Raw genomic sequence first — 17,747 nt, forward strand, 5'->3', positions numbered from 1 at the left:
TCTTGTCAGGCGTCCCCCTTTTATAAGTTCTTGTGACTTTCCACTGGCCTTTTCTAGGAGAGATAAGCGGTCTCAATGTTACTTTCCCACAAGGTTTTACTAACTCATGCTGGTTTTCTCCAATTTTGCCCAGACCTCTGTCAATGTCCCTATTATTAACATTCCTTAATTAACGTAATTGAGGGTGGCATCTATTTCTTGACACGATTCTGACTGACATACATTCCTTAAGTAAAGATTTTCCATATTTATGCATTCATTTATTCATTCACCAAATATTTATTGAACATCATCTGTGTCAGACTCTGTTATAGGTTCTGATTTTGACAGTAAAGTCGCCCTCATCCTTTCTTTTTCCAAAGATGACATAATCCTAACAAATATTCTTCAAACAATATTTTTATACTGAATTCTACACAATAATTAATGCTATGTCTCAGGGAGTAATATAAAGAAAGAAAGACAGACATATAAATTGGAAATATTGATGCAGTGGATAAATGGCATGATAGAGACATGGACAGGATATCATGGGGGCAGCAGGACCAAGACTGATTGACTCTGGGGTTGAGAGGATGGGATAGAGATGAAAGGGCAGGATTTCCTCAGACAGAGAAGGGAAAGGATTCCTTTGCAAAAGCAGCAGCATGGAGCAAATGGGAACGGTATATTCAGGAATTGGTAAGAAAATCACATGGCTGAACAATACAGTGTTGGCAAGTAGGAAATCATGTGGGATTTGTTGGGAAAAGACTGAGGACATTTCATAAACATTGCACTTTGCTTGAGTATCAGAAGCTAAGTTAGGTGCTAGAGATGTAACAATGACAAGATAAATATGATCCCTGACCTCATGAAGCCTGTGGTCTAGGGGAAGATAGGAAGCAAAATGACCAATGACAAAGAGTTAAACAAACAAACCAAGAAAAACAAACTATAATTGTAAATTATAATTTTTCTATGAATGAAACAACTAGAACTAAGGTAAAGTTCAATGGGATGGTGTGGAGACGTCCCTGAGGAAGGAGATACTTGCCCCATGATCTCTAAGAAGAAAGCATCGTCCATGAAAATACCTGGGAGAGGATGCCTTCAGACAGAAGGGATGGGATTCTCTTTGCTTTCTCCCCAGCTCATAGCACAGTCTGACACACAGCAAGAGCCCAGCAAATACCTGCAAAATCTGGATTATTAGGTGACTATAACCTCTCTGGTACTCTGATTCAAATTTAATATCAAATAAGGGTGCTGGTTCCAAGTAAATAGGAATGCTCCTTCCTATGCCCATTTGATATATTCATAATTTTATGAAATTTTACAGCCTCCAAAAACATCTATTGAATTCAGTCGAATGTCCAAGGTTACCCATCTGTATTAGTTTCCTAGGGCTGCCATGATGAAGCACCACACACCGGGTGGCTTAAACACCAGAATTTATTCTCTCACAATTCTGGAAGCCAGAAGTCTGAGATCAGGGAGTCAGCCAGGTTGGTTTCTACTGGAGGCTCTGAGGGAGAATTTGGTCCATGCTTCTCTTCTAGCTTCTGGTGGGTGCTGGCAATCTTCGTCATTCCTTGGTTTGTAGGTCCATCAGTCCAGTCTGTGCCTCCATCTTCACATGGATTCTCCCTGGTGTTTCCTCTGTGTCCAAATTTCCTTCTTATAACAACAGCAGTCATTATATTAGCCCCACCCTAACGTAGTATGACCTTTCTTAACTTGATTACATCAACAAGGGCCTTATTTCCAAGTAAGGTCACATTAACAAGTACCAGGGGTTAGGACTTTCAACATATCTTTTTTGGGGGGGCACACAATTTAACCCATAACATCATCCTTTCAAATGGCTCCAGAATGGCATGGGTGAAAACTTTAGCAATGAAAGACTACTTTTAGAAGATGTATCTTTTTTCTCTCTCTTTTTTTTTTTAATCCTCTTGAATGAAGACCATATCTCAGTCCTCTGGCCCCATGCTAACATTTTGCACAGCTGGTCTTCATTAAAAATTCATCTCCTAAAAATAGCTCAAGAGTTTTATTTGTGGAAAGAGCCTGTTCTGGTACCATAGTTAGAAATGCCAGTCTCTGTTCCCTGCCCAGAAGAACTGAATGGCCTCCCATAAGGAAGGCTCCTTAGGACATCAGGGTGCCCTGAGCTGATGGAGGGAATTCCAGCGTCAAGCTGGAGGCAGCTGTCAAAAGGATCCCACGTGGCATTTAATCCCATTTCTCTCCTTCATTATCATTAGACCCCGATCTGTTTAATGGGGGAGTCTCCGGTCTGCATTCTTTAGTAGATGCATTTTTTTTATCTCACTCCAACATAGTGCTTTATTATGCACATGAGCATTGTGGACTTTTGTTTGTTAGTTTCTGTTTCAGCTAAATTAAAGAATATTTTGGCAGGAGCTTCTTTCTTCCAGCAATCATATGCTGCTGATTAATCACACCTAATGGACAGGCAGCACGTGGGGTAAAACAACTTCATACTAACCATGACCCATTATTTAAGATCATTTTGACACGTTGCCTCATTTTTTTTTTTTTTAAGGTTTTTTTTTTTTTTTTTTTTTTTTTTCCCCTATGTTGGGTCTTCGTTTCTGTGCGAGGGCTTTCTCCAGTTGCGGCAAGTGGGGGCCACTCTTCATCGCGGCGCGCAGGCCTCTCACTGTCATGGCCTCTCTTGTTGCGGAGCACAGGCTCCAGATGCACAGGCTCAGTAGTTGTGGCTTACGGGCCTAGTTGCTCCGCCGCATGTGGAATCTTCCCAGACCAGGGCTCGAACCCGTGTCCCCTGCATTGGCAGGCAGATTCCCAACCACTGCGCCACCAGGGAAGCCCCTGCCTCACTTTATTATGATGTCCTTGGGGGTGGGAGGGGAGGAGAGAGACATGGAGAAAGAGAGAGGGAAGTGAAAGGAAGGGGTATAGAGAAGGAAGAGAGGAAGGAACAGCGGGGGGGGGGGGGACAGAAAAATAATGCAAAGTTAAAGGAATAAGAAGAAATAAGGAGGATGTCACATGCATTTGGAGGAATAGGGTAATTAGATGATACCTTCGTGCGATCATTCAACAAGTAGCACCACCCTGTGGAGTCCAGGTCTGTAAAGCCTGAAGCAAAGGCATAGATGTGATAGAGGAGACAAATGAAGATAATGCATGAGGACCACCAACGTGATCCTTGGGAGCAGAGAAGGAGACTCCTTATGTGAGGATGCAGAGCCCAGGGGAAGCTTCCTGGCACAGGAGATGTTTGAAATACATTTCTGCAGAACAAGAAAGAAGCCACCTCTTTGCTGGCTAAGAAGGGTTCCCATGCATCCACGTTCACTGCATTGGGCACTGAGCCTGGGGCATCTCTACATTGTCCAGGTTTCACAAACAACCATTTGAGGTTGGCAGTATCATCCCCAGATGAGACACAGAGAGTTTAAGTAACTCATCCAAAGTCACACAGCTTATATGTCACAGTGCAACACGGGAGCGGTCCAGGTCTGGATGACTTCCAAAACTGGCTTCTTCATCAATGTTCTTTGTAGGGCCTTCTGTAGTTTACAGTTAACTAAACTTTTTTGTGAAAAAGTCAGGTCAGTGGGCTGGCACTTGCTTTGGATTCAAACCACAGGCGCTGAGAGAGCAGGGCCCTCATGGGGTAAATGCACATGGAATCAGCAATGAAGGTGTGATGCCTGAAGCCCAGGACCTGCCCTTCCACAGCCTAACCCCAGTCTTGACACTAGTGCCAGTTACCACCCCAAGAAACTAGTTCAAATCTTGTTCATCACCATCCCCAAAAACATAAAATGCCTTGGAATTGGTGGGGTGGAGCTGGAGGAGAGGAATTCCCCAGTGTGACAGAGTATGACAGCAGAGGTCCTTGTAATCCAGCTTTCACTCATGGGTCTCCTTCATTTCATCCTGTCACTCTAATCCCTCTTCACTCCAGTCGCTTTGAAAGTGCTCTGAGATTTCCCATCCCTGAGCTCACGTCTCCTCTCTCAGATTAATTTTCTCTGCCACTTTCTCCTACTAATGATCCTTGCCTTCTCTTTCAGCCTCATATCAGATGTCTCTTCCTTTTGGAGGCCTTTAATCTCTTGGGTGTTAGGATGGTGTCCAGTGGCCACAGCAGAAGTGAAAGAGGAGGAAGAGGAGGAGGGGGAGGAGGAGGAGGAGGAAGGGACAGGGGAAGGGGAGAAGCACCAGTAAAAGACTCGGATGAAAAGACAATGGCTTCATTAATTAGCATTTTGAATGTTTTATTTTGCTTTATATTTTTCTCCTCATAGCACAAGGAATTCTGAGCTAGAGAGTCCAGGCTTGGTGATGGACCATCCTGGACTCTGAATCTTCTTACGTTGTGTAATCACTATGCTCAACATGCAGCTTTGGCCTGCACAGGAATCCTTTGAAATATACATAAACCAATTCTCTGCTGGAAACCCTCCAAGGAAGCCCCACTGGCATCTATCTCTGGAGGTCATATGGTCTGCATCCCCTGTCCCCACCCCCCAGCTCCTGGCTGCTGCCCCTCACCTCTAGCTTCCCTGCCTGCTCCAGTCCAGAAGCACCTGCCTCTCACAGGATGACAGCCCTACTCTCGAATCTTCTATGGTCCAGCTTAATTCCTCTACTCTCACTCATTTCTCATCTAAGTTCCCACCTAAGTTAAATCTAATTTCTGTAATAGTCTTTAGTTGCCATCCTTACTGCTTGACTGCTTGTCTAGAAAAACAAAAACAAAAACAAAAACTAAGATATCCTTCATCCAAAATATTTGAAGAGATACACAAGATGTCATATCTAATCGTTTAACTGTTCCAAAGAATATTATCACTATTGGCACAGTCGGGGCCACGCTCTCTAATAAAAAACTTTAACCATATAATGGTGCAAGGCCCATGCAATGCTTTGTAATACTGGCCGTAATTCTGAGTTGTACCCTTTTCCTTACCAACCGTGCTTGAACTGAAAATTATTTACTTTTAAAATTTTATATGTGAGTTCTTGTCTTACATTAATGCCCACTAAATTATTAATACGATTTTGAATTTTCCATTTTAGATAAGGATCATTGTTTCTTTCTTCCTTTTTCTTTCTCTCTTTTTTTTCTCTCTCTCTCTCTCCCCTTCCTTCCTTCCTTTCTTCTTCCTCTTCCTGGCCTACATTTTATACGTTTTGCCATCCTGACATTAGATTTCAAAATCAATTCTACTAAACCTAGAAACTGTACATGGTTTTGTATAAATATTTGGCTGTCAGAGCCAGGCAAAGCCTCATTACCCTTTACTAAGGACTATCGTTCTTTGAATTATTCAGCGTTCTGCATCAGTGTTTACTTGTCTTGGTTGAATAATATTGTGGTTTGCTATTTATTTGTCTTTTGTTTTTCTATTCTAGCAATTGTATGGGTGTTTTATTTCACACAAATATCTAAGGTCACAAAATCTGCTTTAATGAAAGTCAGTCTTGAAGATTTATTGTGAAACACATAGGAGCAATAACAAAAATATGTTATCTTTAAACTTAGTCTGTAAAAGCCAATTACTTTCTACATTTGAAAAAACACCTTTTTTTTAAATGAAATCAAATGCTAGACTTTTTGGCATGGTTGACAAATGGATATTTTCTATCACTAATTTAAACCAGAATTACATTGTATTTTTTTAGAAACTCTCTCACACCGTTACAAAGATGTGACAGCCATTTTCCAGGGCCATGGTCCATTAAAATCACAAAGATCATGTTATTTAATTTTTGTTGAGTATAAATTTCTTCATTTTGTAGTGAGAAAGCCAGACTCGTGATAAGAATTATTCTCTTTTACAGTCTCCTGGTTTTAATCAGTAATTAAATCTTCATTAAGAACCTGTCGTGTCCTGTACGTGGATTTTATATGGCTCACACTTCATAGACGTCTGCTCACTTTCATTGCTCCGAATTTCTTAAAAATTTAATGAGAATTCTGTGAGGATTTTATTTTTTCTTTTAAGCATTACTTTTCCTTTTCTCAAAAGACTTTGGTATTTCTATTTTTATCAGGATCCAAAGTTGTCCTCATTATTAACTATCTATGAGTCAAAAAATAAAACGTGGTTATATTAAAAGAATATAGATTTAAATATATTTTCTTTTATTTACTTATTTATTTATTTATTTATTTTTGGCTGCGTTGGGTCTTCGTTGCTGTGCGCGGGCTTTCTCTAGTTGCGGTGAGCGGGGGCTGCTCTTTGTTGTGGTGCATGAGCTTCTCATTGCGGTGGCTTCTCCTGTTGCAAAGCACGGGCTCTAGGCGCGCGGGCTTCAGTAGTTGTGGCACGCAGGCTCAGTAGTTGTGACGCACGGGCTTAGTTGCTCCACAGCTTGTGGGATCTTCCTGGACCAGGGATCGAACCTGTGTCCCCTGCATTGGTAGGCGGATTCTTAACTACTGCGCCACCAGGGAAGTCCCAAGGTTTGAATATATTTTCATTTAAAATTAAATCAAAAAGAATAATTTAAAATGTAAATTTTAAATATATATTTTCAAAATGTACTTTTAAAATATTCAAGATTGTCTACTAATATCACAATGCAAAATACAAATTATGCCAAATTAAAATAAAATTTTACACTTTCAATGTATTTTTAAGTTTTGAAGCAATCTCAGACTTACATAGGAGTTGCAAGTGCATGCAAATAATATTCTTTCTCTTAAACCTAATTCTTCATGATTCCAAATTCTTGAGTGTGTATTTTCTACAAACAAGGACATTCTCTTACATACACACAACACAACAATCAAAATCAGGAAAGTAGCACTGACCATTATACATCTTAATTGACAAATTTAATCTTTAGACCCCATTAACTTTTTGCCAATCCTCCCAATGATGTTCTTTAAAGTAAAAGTTTCTAGTTCAGAAACACACTGTTCACCTAAATCAATAAAACAGCCAGTTATTTTACCAGCAAAAATGGGTTTATTAGGGAGCAGTAAAGAATTACAATTTGGGACACGCAACTATAGCAGGTCATAAAACAAAAGAAAGGAAACTATTTCATAGAAGAGAAGGGGAAGTTGTGAAGGGCTATTATAAGGAGAAAGGCCATTGGAGGAAACTGAGAATTTGAAGTATAGTGACTTTCCATTGGCTGAATTGTGACAGTCTCTCATTGGCTGAGCTGTTGCCAGGCAAAGGAAAGTTTTCTTCCTCCTGCAAAGGGTAGTAAAGTAGTGTCATGTCCTGCCAGAGCTGCAAAGTAGGTCTCTTTCTATTGAAACCGGTACAGACATGGGGTGGTACCTGCGTGAGAGCTCCCCCTTCTGGCCTCCTGACTCCATTTTAGTGAGGTTCCTCTGTATTAATTTTCACAGCACAGAGCATTGCGTTGTCAGGTCATGTTTTAGCTTCCTTCAGTCTGGAAGAGTTTCTAATCTTTCTTTGACTTTAATGCCTTTGACATTTCTGAAAATCGTAGGTCAGTTTTTTTGGAAGAGTGCTCCTCTACTTGCGTTTGGGATTTTCTCACGTGTAGATTCAGTTTATGCATTTTTGCACAGGAATATCACTGAAGTGAAGCTGAGTCCTACTCAGTGCATCCTATCACATGGCATGTGATTTCGAGTTGTCCGGTGACAGAAGAGTTTCACACTGATCGCTTGATTAGTGTGATGTCTGGCAGCCTTCATCATTGCATGATTACATGTTTCGCCTGTTTAGTTAATAAGTATTTTGTGGGGAGGTACATTAATACTCTGTTCAAACCTCTTTCTTCTTCAGACTTGTGATTTTATTCATTTACTTACTGGCATCAATATGGACCCATGGCTTCCTATTTTATTCAGTGGGTTATAATCTATTATTTTCATTACCTTGATGGCTAACTTGACCCAATTTGACGAGGAGACACTCTTTCTCACCCTGCTCTGTTGAGGGTCCCCTTTTTGGGCTACAGCATCCTCAAACAGAGCCCTCCTCACCCCACTTGGGCTCTGACATCTTGCACTGGGACTTCCCATGTGACAAAGAACTGCTCACACTGGACTTTAACACCCCATAGTGGGCCACCCCTTCCTGGCGATGTCTCCTCGCCCCTTTCTTTCTCCCACACTCTGTGCCAGGCCACACACTCTCATGGCTTTTCCTGTACCCCATTGGGTTCCAGCACCCCATGTTAAACAGCTCTGCTATGCAGATGCACCTTTACCCTTCTCAGGCTCCAGCACCCCATGCTTGGAAACCCTTGTTAGGGGATGCCCTCCTCATCCCACTCAGAATTGGGCATTCAGCCCCAAGATGCCCCATGTGTGATTTCTTCTTCACCCTGCCCCCAGCCCAACGCTTCGTGTTCTGCCACTCTCCACCCTCCCCAGTAAAGGTGCCTACTGTGTATAGCCCCATCTAATGGCTTTAGGATGATGGAAGGGAAGGGAAATAAGAGGAAGAACATATATAATATTTTAAATAAAAGTTATTAAAGCTGACTTTTAAAAAAATGTACTTATATATCAGTTAATATTTTTGTTAAAAATCCATTAATAATGTTCAACCTCCAGCAATAAAAAGAATCAATGCCACAATTTATGGCTGTTGTATCTATATATGTCAGTTATGTCTAATTCTGTAACATTGAATCAATTCACAGTACTCACTGCACATATTGTTCTTGAGTCTTCTGCTGTCAGTTGCAGCTGATGAGTCTTCTACAACCACACATAAGAACACAAACAGAAGAAGAAAATGGATACGTGTGTGGCACTTCTGGAAAGTTTCACATATAAGGAGCTGTTGCATTTGATACTGAAGCTATCTGCTTTTTTTCCTATTTTGACCCAAGTGTTCCTGCTGTTTCACCCTCTCTGATATCCAAAGCAGATCCATGTTCATTTTGGGCACCAACCACAGACATCATGACATTTGAATGCAGTCTTTCAAGGCAAGATATTGAAGCCATGTCTCCTTGGGTCCTGAATGATGTCAGTTACAAGAGCAGATACTTACGGTCTTGGGTTACATAGCAGGTGTCAGTGACGAGCACCAGTTCCTCAGTGATAAAAGTGGCCATGTGTTCTTGTAATATAATTTTTAACTCTTGGGGATTTTCACATGTAGGGACCTCTAAAGCATGGGCCCAGAGCGGAGACCCCCTCTTGCTCAGGGCTAAGGCCAACACTGTTGCTATGGAAACTTGAGCAACCAGAAATACAAATAGTTTCCATTATTGAACAGTAACCATGTGCCAGGTCCCACGCTGAGTGCTTTTGTGAATTATTGCGTGTAATTTCTCCAGTAAGCCTGTGAGGTTGCTATGGGTAACGCCATTTTATATTAGAGGATACTGATGTTCAGATGAGAGAGGTTCCAGAGCTGGTAAATGAGGAACTATAATTGGAACTCAGGTCTTCTGACTGCAGTGCCTGAGCTTGAACAACACTATCAACTGTCCTCTGCAACAACCGTCCTCAGAGTGCCTTTGGGAGGAATACATGAGATTATACATACAAAATACTGGGCAAACTTTAAGGCACACAAAAATTAATGATAGATTGGCAAAGTAGACTACTGACCAATTTGTGTAACCTCACCTTTGAGGAATGATCAACCAGACCAATCATGTCACCCCCCCAGCTTTCTACCATCAGTAGCCAAGATCCCTTCCAATAGTCATTTCTTTGAATAAAGCTTTGAAGACCAGTTTTATTAATAAATGCAAATCTATTATTAGGGAGCCTCCTGATGGCCATTCCTATATGTCAATGCGGATGCAAAGCAGGATGCAAAGGCAGAGGCCCAGGGTGGAGAAATTTTAAAATGGAAGAAAGCTCTGGCACATTTCTGCCCCAAAATACAGGATCCAGGAGGTCAGGAGACTATAGATCAAACTTCAGTGGATGTATTTAGTCTGTTCCTGGGGAAAGAGTCAGGTATTTGCTATTGTTAGTCAAGGCAATTACCGGACTGAACACTGATATTCACAACATCATGTGTGTTTCCTTACTTCTTTCATCATGATAATATCTTCCCCTACAGACTGACTTATACAAGAAGATAGATTAAATTGAGAACCCTGACCTCATTATTCCAGCTCAAGTCCTTTTATGCTTCTTTTTGTCTCACTCTCCTCCTCCCAAACTACTCCTTATAAGTCAGAATACTTTCCTTCAATTCATGGGGGTTCTGAATCACAAAATATAGAAAATACATTAGTAGTTCTTTTCTAATATGATACTCCTGGAAAAACCATTCTATATGTCTAGAGAGATCCATTGCTGTTCACCACTGGTTCTCCTCACTAAATCAACACTGATGAAGTACTCTCTAGTTATCCCATTCCTGTCCCCTCTTATGAGCACCAAGACACCTGCAGTATGTGGTCCAGTGACCGGTACTTGAAAATATTTATTGAATGGATAATCCAGTGATTTTATACCTCACCAACCTTCACAACTATTCTTTGAGCCAACAATTATTCTCATCTTTTTATAGATTTGGAAACAGAAACTGAAAGAGGTCAAGTCATGAATACACCATTTTGGAAATCATATCTTATGATTCCATGTCCAAGATTCTCTTCATTACCCTGTGGTTTCTTTCCTGTTGTATTAATATGAAAGACAATGTTTTTAGCTTACTTAAAGAAAACAAAACAAAAACTCTACTTCTGAAGTTCCCTTCAAAACTGGGACACTTCAAGTTGACAATATAATGATTCACAAGCTCCCTCCCTACCAGGGAAGGATCTATAATTTCTCATCAAGAGCCGCAAAGACAGACACTCCAAAAATGCATGGGGTGATGGGCAGAATAGATTACCTTATAGCATCTATGAACGTGAGATTGCAATGTTTGACCTATTAGATTTTCTTCACCCTGATGAAATTTTGGATGGCAGCTTCACTTTGAAACTAAATTAACCAAAAACCTCCATCCTGTTCAGGAATAATTTAGATTCTGGATGGATTATTTACTTTTCTGCTTAGTCAGGCCTTTGGCATCAAAAAATGAATGGGGAAGGATCTGCTGCCTCATCGTTTTTAGAGCCCACCTGAACAAAGTATCCAAGTCTTATTTCACTCCCATGGTGAGAAAAATCCATTCATTCAGGCATTCGTTGTTTACTTTATTCACTAATTCATTTATTGAATCTCTTAATAAATTATTAGTGTGATAGAATGCAGAGTTTAAAAATGCAGGGAGTTATTGTTTCCATACTCTACATGAACTTTTTGAGAAAAGGGAAAGAATGGGACCTGTGGTTTCTAGATGTTCATTTTTTAAAGCGATCCCCACTTCCAGTCCTCTTCGAAGCAGAAAATGTCTGGGTCATATTCACAGCAATGAACCGTACCCCAACCTTCCGTGATAGGAACGCATATGCATCAGGAACAAAGTGGAAGAATCTCAAGAAGTTCTTCCTCCATAGGTTTTCCAGGATCTGGGAAGACAACTCCAGTGACAAATGTGATTGGGTAACACAGGTACATCAGGCACTTCTTTCTTCTACTAGTGCCCCATTGGGCAAGCTTAGGGGCTGACTGTGTCTTTTGCCTGGGAGGTTACCCAATACTTAAAAGACAAAAAGGAAACACTGGGGGGTTCAGAAGAAAGGAAAATTATTGGGTTGATTTGGAATGAAATTTATCTGGATTTATTGGTTTAACATTTAATTTTATTTATTGTCAAACTATCACATGCAATAATAAACAGGTAATTTATGCTAAAGGCTTGTAACACAACAGATTAAAAAAATAGTGCAGTTTTTTTTTCCATTCTCATTCCTATCCTTCTCCCAGAAGCAAACTCCTCCCTTACTTTTAGTTTCATTTTGCTTATACTGGCTTTATTTTTTTTTTTTCCATCAGTTTATTTATCACTTTAGAATCTTAGCTCATTTATACTGCCTCTTTCACACCCCCAATACCCCCATATATATTTCTACAGCCTTAAATACGTGCTTGCTGATTTCAGTATTCTGACTATGAAAATATTTTCTGCTGAGTCAAATAGTATACCATCGTTAAGTTTCTCTTCTTGTACAACTACTGCATTATCTCTGAAGATAATAATCACTTTACTTTTTTGATCTTAGATTTATTTGCCATCTAAGCCTTTTGACATAGTCTAGAAACTTATAAAACATCTCTTCAATCCATTTCCCCTCCAGTCTAAACTGTCAGATATTTTAACGTTCCATTTTCCCCCCTAAATATATAATTTCCAGAACCTTCCAACTTGTTAGACTGGGTGGTCTTAGGATCTGCTTTGCAGTTAAAATTAAGACAATTTTTAAAAATACCATCCTGGGAATTAATTTGTTTAGGTCTTTAGGTCTTTTAAGACCTAAAGGTGTCTCCTAGATCTGAGCTTCATACCTTTTTGAGCTGCAAACATCTGGAGAAATAGCACTTTAATCCTTCTGGCACCTCAGGGCTTAACTTAGGGACCTAGTCTGGACTGAACTAGTCAGCCCTCTGTGAACAGAGCAGTTAACTAGAGAAATGGCTACAGAGCTTAGTCTCATGGTAGGTAAGGGAGTAAAGTGCTTCTGGGAGAAGTAAAAGCAAATGTCATCTTTCTATCATATACATTTCCAAGTCTCAGGAAGCTAGGGCTTTTTACAGGAAAACCAGGAATTCCGAAGAAGTTTTATTTTCCCACACAGGCAGCTCACTACCTTACAAGGCAGTTAATTTCATTTTTGAAATGCTCTTGTTGAAAATAATGCAGATAGTAGTCACCCTATCCACCATTTATGGACTGTTCACTGATGGCCCAGGAATTGTGCTAACTGCTTCATAGACACTTGATCTCCAGACAACCCTGTGAGACAGAAACCACTATTACCCCATTTTAAAGATGTATAAACTGAGATTCACATTGATTATGAAAATTTTTTGAGATCTAGTGCTCATATTATGTCCTTGGACTCCCTTCTCCCTTACTCCCAAGTGGCTGTATCCTGTACCCTCTCTGAAGCTGGTTCTAGCACACTTCTTCCCCCAGCGCTGAACACTCTATTTCTGTAACTTTCTCTCATCCAATTTCCAGACCCTCAGTTCTTTATAACATTTATCCTTTCAGGATTTACAGACCCTCTATCAACCTTGTCACTGTCATTTAGATGTATTTTTGTTTGCCAAAGTCCTTTTTGAAAGGAAGTGCTCTGAATTGGATCCAAGGGCTTTTGGGTTCAGATAAGGAGCTGCATTCTCTCTCTTAAAAGTGATTGAGAGACTTTGACGAGTAGTACAATACGCAGATTTGCATTGTATAAGGTCACTTTCACAATACAATGGAGACTGGGCTGGAGGGGATCCAGGCAGTGCAAGAAAAGGACCAGTTTGATAGTCATTGAATCAATATTGACTAGAGGTGATGGCAATTTAAAAAAAGATCTTGGCAATGGAGATTTCCCTCTCTGTTAAATGGGTCTTAACCTGCTCACTCTATCTTAGACTGCTTTTTTACCTTTTGATAACTAGGGTCTTATTAATTCTTGGCATTCATACTATTAATGCCTGGATCTCTCATTTAATATGAACTAATACAAACAAAAATCATAAAGGGAGTCATGGAAGGAAATCCCCCAAGACTAGGAGTGGTGTCGTTTGGGAGCTGATGAATCTAATATATCTTGGTAATATTACCTCCACCTTGTTGTTATTCAACTCAGATGGGGATGAAATCTGAAGACCATAAAAATGCTATTCTGGGGGAAAGGGGTTCTTCTGGTCTATGTAAATCTCAGTCACAGATCTTCAGTTTTGGCTACTGTTCTTCATGTCACCATTGTAGAAGCTTCTCCAGTAGCTCAATATCCAAGGGAGGGAAAAGGATTCATCACCCATCATTTTCTCTAATAAAAATGCACACACAAATCGATCTAGACACATAACATATGGAGTCATTTGTATCCATACATAGAAATACTCAATGTCTGCTCAGACATACTTCTACACACAGGCACACAATAATATGTATATCCCTATATATTCCTTTGACACAATGTAGTCTTTGTGGAGAATTGAGGGATGTCTACAAGGATTTTCACTTGGTCCTCCAAGGATGAGATCATTTTAATGATTTCAGGGCAAGGACAATTCTGGCTACAAAGTTTTCAAGTTGAAGAATAGGGCTTATTTATTTATTTATTTACTTACTTACTTATTTTAGATTCTGCTTATTATTATTACTTTTTTTTTTAGTTTGGAATTACAGTCTTTAGAAATTCTATGACGCTGATGTAATAAGATGTTCCTAAGCTAGCCCTCAATTTTCAGGACATTTCCTACCCCAAGATGGGAGTCAGGGATGAAACCAAGCTGGAACCAGGTTGAAGCTAATTAAAGTTGTCCCTACTGTAGGCAAAAGGATGGCTTCTATCTCCTATGGGTCCCAGCATAGGCCGAGCAGAATATGTGTAATGCAAAGTCTCATATGATAAATGGCATGATTTGCCTAGCATGTCTCTCAGGACGTTGCAGTCACTCGGGGTTTGAGGATCTGCCCTTTTCCGCTTTTGTTCTTTTCCCCAATTCTCCCTCCCTCTCCCTCTTAACTCAAAAATTGACCCCTTCTGCAGCTCTGGTCTCAATGCACATACTTCCCCGTTGGGAACTCAGCTAATGTAGCAGAACCATTGCCTACAGAGTCCTGAAGTCAAGGCATTTATCTAACTTCTCCTTAATGATGTTACTAAATTAAACACCATATTGACCAATTCAGATGTGCATTTGCAAGATCTCTCACACTTAAAATATGTAGGAGAAAGAGCTAAATCACAAACTAACAGAAGGTTGTTACCGATTTATTCTAAAAGGAAAATTCCTAGGGATCTCCTATAGTAACTAGGTACCTATAAAATCAGAATCACAATTTGCAGTGCTTGACAGACATTGAGTGAGACACTCAATAATCTAGGGAAAAAAATAAACATTATAAGTAGATTTTACCAAGGAAAGCAGGCAATGTAGTTTAGATATTCTGAAGAATTTACAACAACAGAAGTTTGCAGTAAAATGATTTCTTGTTTAGCTCTTTGTTTAAAAAAAAAATACTATGCAACTGTCAGAAAGAAAAAGGACAATGTTTGAAGAAAAATGGTTTTGAAACCCAGCTGAGATGGTGACTAGACATGTGACATTGGACAATTTCTCTAAATATGTCAATTTCTGTTTTTGAGGAATATAGATAATATTTTCTCAATAGGTTAGTTATAATAATGAAACATGCTAATACATACATATATATATATATGCAAATTATATGAAAACCTCAAGATGTCATCAACACTTACTGAGTGAAAGTGAAATGAAAAGACCAAATTTATATGTTTCCTGAATGTTAATGCATTAATATTACTTTCCATTTGATACTAAGCCTCAATAACATGTAAAGGCAACTTTGAGGATGGTAAAATCTAACTACCTTGTCACCTACAGGATACCTGTGATCTGTTAAGAAGCCTCACATTAGTTTATGGCACTCACAAGGGTCTATGGAATAAAAAAGAAAATTGTAATTCTGCTTTTACAGAGGAGCAAAGCAAATTTGTCCCACATTTTTATTTTGGTAGATGTTTAAATTAATCTAGTTTTTTTTTTCCCCCTTGAGAAATAATTACTACAACACACTTGTGCAAAAGATCATGGGTAATATGAATTCTATCAGGGTCCTAATGTTAGTAGATTTGCTTACTTTTCCTGCCTCCTTTCTTTCTCCAGGGCTAAGTAAGAATGTGGCTATTTGGTATTCAGGGTAAGAAGTTCAGAGGAAAATAAATTTTAAACTATTTACTTTATTTCCTTAAACCTTGACATCTAGTTGCAGCAAGAGTCACTCATTTGCCCTCCTTCCTCTTTTAACGTCATTCTGTGTTTTTAAAGGTAGACATAAGAAAACTTAAGAGAGTAATTGATCCCCCCTTTTGTAGCTGGTATAATTACACAACTGTAAACACTGCAACAACGCTCTGAGCCCATCTGGTTCTGTGGGTCTTTCTATAACAGTTGAGGCATCTATCAAAACAACGTCTTCCTTTGTGTATTTCTGAGAACTAAGAACATTTAATAAAGCCCATCACTGTCATAAAACAGCAACAATTTTGAAATTAGAATTCATCCGCATAAACAAAAGACCAGTGCAAAAGAACACTGAGGTTTCCAAATAACTATCCCTAGAGTAGTTTATCTTTTATAAAAGTGATCAGAAGTAATCGAGTTCTGTGGTTTTCCTCAATTTATTAGATACAACTGAGTTATAAACCTAGTCTATGACAAGGGAATTTTATCTCTGACTAAAATACTGGCAAAGTAATAGAGTTAAGTAGGATTTAAAATGGAAATTATTCATATTAAGGCTACAAGACTGGTTCCTCAGGAAATGATTAACAGGATACCCTGTGACTTAAGGAATAGATTTAAGAATATGTCATTGTTCCCAACTTTTGATGGGCATACTATTCATCACGACTTTTCTATTTCTAAACTTTAATATATGCCTTAGATTCATTTCACTCATTCATTCATCTAGTCAACGTTAATTGAAAATCTTGTAGCTTCTACACGATGTGGGTGAGGACGTAAAGGTACAAAGATACAATTTCTACCCTCAGGGGAGTTATAGGACATCTGTAAAGATGTCCTTTAAAAAGATTGTTAGAAGAAGAGGAGCAACTGCTATGGCGAGTATAAAGGATGCTAGAGAAAGCAGATTCTAACTCTGCAAGGATTGTGGAAAACTTCCTAGGCCTTCAAGAGGCCTTAAAGATGTCTGGTGAAAGAGAGGAGGGTGCACTATTCAGATAAGTGATTCTACCTTCTCTAATAAATACTTCCGAATTTTAGGACTTAGCACAATAAAGGCTTATTTCTTGCCCACCTCGCTTCCACGTTCCACTTCACCCACAGCTCAGCTGGAATCTGAGGTTAAGCCGCTGGCCATTTTCTTCTCCTTGGAGTCCCCTGCCTGCTCCCCTGGATCCCGACAAGTGGTTTTAGAGGCTTGTCCTGGCAGTGGCATCCCTCACTTCTGTTGGAATCACATGGCCCCAAACTTCCTACTGTGGCCCATGTAGAAACAAAAAGCTAGGGATTGTATCAATAGTTTGGTAGTGGGTCCTGGGAAGGAAGGGTTTCTAGTTATTGGAACACACTGGTAGTGCTTCCAGAATGGATGGGGGAATCCAAAGAGAGGAAACAGGGTTTACAAAAGCACAGAGGAGGAGAGCATTGCCTGATCAAGGAGGAGTGGTGAAGTGGAGGCAGATGGAACCAGGAACTGAAAAATGACATTGATGTTGGCTTTGTAAATGAGCTTCGATTTTATTAGGCAGGCTTGAGGGTTCAATAAAAAACGTTAACAGAGGAATAATGGGATCATATTTTCATTTATAGCAGGACAATCTGATGACAACACGGAGAGCAGACTGGAAAATAATAAAATGGAGTGGCATGGGATAGACATTATAGAGAAACATAATTAAGGACTAATGTAACTCTTGTCCTGTTGGGTCTCACTATACATTTGAAGACTTGAATTTGAGCAGAACTGTGAATTTTCAAAGCACTGTCCCACTGATCACTTTTTATCTTCATGGTAAGAGTGTGAGTTAAAAAGAATGGATGGGGGCTTCCCTGATGGCGCAGTGGTTGAGAGTCTGCCTGCCAATGCAGGGGACACGGGTTCGAGCCCTGGTCTGGGAAGATCCCACATGCCGCGGAGCAACTGGGCCCGTGAGCCACAACTACTGAGCCTGAGCGTCTG

The sequence above is a fragment of the Balaenoptera physalus genome, assembly GCF_965194825.1.
Source record: "Balaenoptera physalus genome assembly, chromosome: 17".
In the NCBI taxonomy this organism is placed as follows: Eukaryota; Metazoa; Chordata; class Mammalia; order Artiodactyla; family Balaenopteridae; genus Balaenoptera; species Balaenoptera physalus.